Below are 4,583 nucleotides of genomic sequence, written 5' to 3'. Positions count from 1 at the left end.
CGGACCTTTCCCGAGCCCATCCCCCTCTCTCTCACCCACTTCACTTCCTGTCGACCTATACTGTCCTATCAAAATAAAGGCATAAAATGCCATAAATAAACCTTTAAAAAAAAAAAGAGAGAAAACTGCACTCATTTTTATAAGCTATGAAATGTGAAATTTAATATCACTCCATTTCACAAGCAGGATAATTAAACCAAGATTGTAATTTGAATAAACTGTTCAAATCTGATTGGATATATCGGAAGATTAATTGATCTATTTAATATATCTATATTCATATTCAAATCCCTTCATTTCAGCCTAACCCTTTTACATTCAGGTTATTGTATATATTTGGAAGTTAAAACATGCAGCTAATACAGATTTAGAAAAGTTGCACTTTTGGCGTAAAGCATCGATGAGTTCACACCACAAAGTTTTGATCATTTATACTCTTGCATATAATCATGCTTCATTCTGAGTAACATGTTTGCTTCATGCACTGTAATGAATGTGAATGTTGTCTGATAAAGCACCAGTCACGTTTCTTATGTGCTTTGCATTTTGATAAATTTGTGAAACAGTCATTAACTACCCAAGCTCACTCACACATTTATTGTCAGTTACGCTAGAGTTTTCATCGTTCTTGATGAAATAAAGATGATTAGATGCGCTGGTGATGTGTCTTACTCAAGGGAACAAGAGTTCTGGAGAAACTTCACATCTCTTTCTTTTATAGATCACTGCTACTTAATAGCCCAGATTACCAGCTTCTGGCCTTTTACTTTAAAGGGGTCATCGGATGCCCATTTGATATAAGTTGATATGATTCTTTAGGGTCGTAATGAAAAGTCTATAACATACTTTGGTTAAAATTTCTCAATGGTAGTGTAAAAAACACCCATTTTACCTTGTCAAAATGATGTTTATATTTGTTACAGGTTCTACATGTTTAAAAAGTACCGTTTCTTATATTATTGAGCCGTTCAATGACACACAATGATCCACCACATATAAGACAACTTCTGTTCTGTAGGAATGTAGTAATCACAGTGAATGTGAAATATTTTCCGAATATATTCTATAAATGAATGATTTACTCAAATTGAGCTATGGATGTATTCGTAGCTATATAGAGTTGTCATGTTGATTCTGCAGATGTTTGTATAGGGATGTTTCTCTGAGGTAATATTCATTGCTCAAGGCTGGAACGCTGATAACGGATCTCTCAAACTCCAGTTTATTGGGCTCCTCCACCTGTTTACTTTTCTCTCTTTATCTGCATGACGCAGAGCAATACATCATCTGTCAGAGCCCTGATAAAAAAAAAGTGCTTGCATTTCACTGATTATGTCGTTGTCAGTGGCATAATATGCTAAATAATGTACATATTTATATATTATTCTAAGTAATGTAAATATTTCTAATTGCCAGATCTGGAGGACAAGAACAGTATACTTTGAATCATTTGTCATTATAGTTAATATCTTCTGTTGTTATTCATGTTCTTGTTTTTGCATGCTTTTTCAATGAATATAAATTCACATGTATTCCTAAATAACATCCTCATGTTTATCTCAACGCTTTTGATTTATTCGGCCTTGGAAATACTTAATCGTTTTAGTTTAACTCAATGTTGAACACTTTCAATTAATTATGTATTCAAAACAAACATTTTAAATGCATTATCCATGAAAAACAACAGAGAAATCAGTTGTCATTGTCACACTTTTATCTGTTATAGATTGTATTAAAGTTAATATTTTTACTGGGAGATTCTTTTTGATGTCTGGCCTGCCGTCGAAGGAAAAATGTGTGAAAACACTGCATGGTCGATGCCGATGGCCTCGTGGGCAGCGCGCTGACATACAGCGCCATTGCGCTTCGGCTGTCACGAGTTCGAGTCCCAGCTCGCGGACCTTTCCTGAGCCCATCCCCCTCTCTCTCACCCACTTCACTTCCTGTCGACCTATACTGTCCTATCAAAATAAAGGCATAAAACGCCATAAATAAACCTTTAAAAAAAAAAAGAGAGAAAACTGCACTCATTTTTATAAGCTATGAAATGTGAAATTTAATATCACTCCATTTCACAAGCAGGATAATTAAACCAAGATTGTAATTTGAATAAACTGTTCAAATCTGATTGGATATATCGGAAGATTAATTGATCTATTTAATATATCTATATTCATATTCAAATCCCTTCATTTCAGCCTAACCCTTTTACATTCAGGTTATTGTATATATTTGGAAGTTAAAACATGCAGCTAATACAGATTTAGAAAAGTTGCACTTTTGGCGTAAAGCATCGATGAGTTCACACCACAAAGTTTTGATCATTTATACTCTTGCATATAATCATGCTTCATTCTGAGTAACATGTTTGCTTCATGCACTGTAATGAATGTGAATGTTGTCTGATAAAGCACCAGTCACGTTTCTTATGTGCTTTGCATTTTGATAAATTTGTGAAACAGTCATTAACTACCCAAGCTCACTCACACATTTATTGTCAGTTACGCTAGAGTTTTCATCGTTCTTGATGAAATAAAGATGATTAGATGCGCTGGTGATGTGTCTTACTCAAGGGAACAAGAGTTCTGGAGAAACTTCACATCTCTTTCTTTTATAGATCACTGCTACTTAATAGCCCAGATTACCAGCTTCTGGCCTTTTACTTTAAAGGGGTCATCGGATGCCCATTTGATATAAGTTGATATGATTCTTTAGGGTCGTAATGAAAAGTCTATAACATACTTTGGTTAAAATTTCTCAATGGTAGTGTAAAAAACACCCATTTTACCTTGTCAAAATGAGCTCTGTTTTCAGCACGTCGTTCTAGTCCATGTTGCTTTAAATGCTAATAAGCTCTGCTCACCCCGCCCCTCTCTTCTGTGGGGTGACGACTGACGAGCAGTACTGTTTGTTTACTTTAGCCGCGAAACTTGCTAACTAGCACATTAGGAAAGGCGATTTGCAAAGATTCATAAAAAACCTTATACTCACTTCTTCTGTAGATGAAGCTCGATCACGAATGATTCGCGCGAACATAGACGCATTTAGGCAGATCGGGGATCGGCGCATTCCCTTCAAAACGAATGTAACATTAATCCTCTGCGTCTTCAGTGGCTCAGATATCGGGAGTAAATGACGACTGCTATGTTCATTATTACATCTAACAACAAAGCACCTCAATCGCTTAATAGGAGACATTCTTGTCTTCCCCTGCACCGGAGTCGACAACTGATGGCAGCTCACTCAGGGCAGGTCTAAGGTAAGACGGCCTTGTCAATCAACTATCGTGGGAGGGGCCTGTGCAGAACTACCTCATTCTGACAGGAATCTCAGAACAGCCTGATTTGAGAAAGGGGATTTTAAAATAGGGATTTAAAAAAAAACACTGGGTGGATTTTTATCATTACAGGATGGATGTTTACACTCACTTTAAACACACATTTATGTTCAAACAACAACAAAAGTGAATTTTGCATCCGATGACCCCTTTAAGAAAAAAACATTCCCTGAATATAAATATTTTTATTAGATTTAATGACAGTTGTCATGTCATGTTCTGAATGAAATTAATACAATTGTAGGCCTGTTTCCTGAAACCATTATTGCCTTTTTTGGTGGTCTTTACCTTTTAGATCAGTGGTTCTTAAAAGCCCCCTACTGTCCAACACAATATACAGTACAAAAGCCCTTCATATATAAGCTATTATATTTCCTCTGGTGTGCTCTGTTGCGATTATCACAAAGCTACGTGTTTTCAAACCTTTTATTAGCGAAAACTGAGAATGTCAATATTTTGAATGAATTCACCACAATTATTTTTGATTCTAGAAATTTCAAGAACTTTGTGCTTTGATAAAATGATAGTTGTTGTTATACAGAAATTACTTTTTAGCATTTGAATTAAGTATTTTAATTTAAATGAATTTCAATCATTAAGTCATCCTGAGGCCCTCTAGTGAGATCTGTGTTTATAACCACTTTTTTAGACACTCAGTATGAGCTTATAATCTAAAGCAGTGTATTGAAATTTTTACTTTGAAAAATTGAGTTCTCCTTTATAGCCACGTACTTCTTCTCAAACTGTGCCACATCAAACTTCCGTTTGCAGCCGGCATAATTCATAAAGCGAATTTTACCAAAGATGGTCCTCTCTGCCCAGCCCTGGTCATGGATGCCACAGATGGACCACATGCAGCCTGTGAAGAATATTAAAGAAAAATTTATTCATTTAATCAAGCACAAAAAAACGTTCAGTAAGAGGTCAGTAAGTTTTGTTAATGTTTTTGAATGAAGTTTATTATCCTCACCAGGGCTGCATTTATTTGATCAAAAATACAGTAAAAACTGTAATAATTTGAAATATTATTACAATTTAAAATGACTTTTTTTTTTAATTTTGATCAGAATTTTCAGCATCATTACTCCAGTCTTCAGTTATTTAAAATTATTTTCAATGTTGAAAACAATTGGGCTGCTTCATATTTTTTGTGGAAACTGTGATGCATTGCTTTTCTGTGATGCATTACTTTACTGTCCGGTTTGATTAAATTTAATGCATCCTTGCTGAAAAAAAAAAGTATTCA

General features: G+C 35.0%; 1 pseudogene; it reads right to left on the bottom strand.

Moving 5' to 3' along the window:
• Positions 1 to 4,583, bottom strand: part of LOC107671647 (deoxyribodipyrimidine photo-lyase-like) — a 14,410-nt pseudogene that overhangs the window by 2,904 nt on the left and 6,923 nt on the right.

This window comes from Sinocyclocheilus anshuiensis, unplaced genomic scaffold, assembly GCF_001515605.1.
Source record: "Sinocyclocheilus anshuiensis isolate Anshui unplaced genomic scaffold, SAMN03320099.WGS_v1.1 scaffold524, whole genome shotgun sequence".
Lineage (NCBI taxonomy): Eukaryota > Metazoa > Chordata > Actinopteri > Cypriniformes > Cyprinidae > Sinocyclocheilus > Sinocyclocheilus anshuiensis.
Note: the sequence above shows the minus strand (reverse complement) of the source record. Positions and strands in the feature narration are given on the sequence as shown.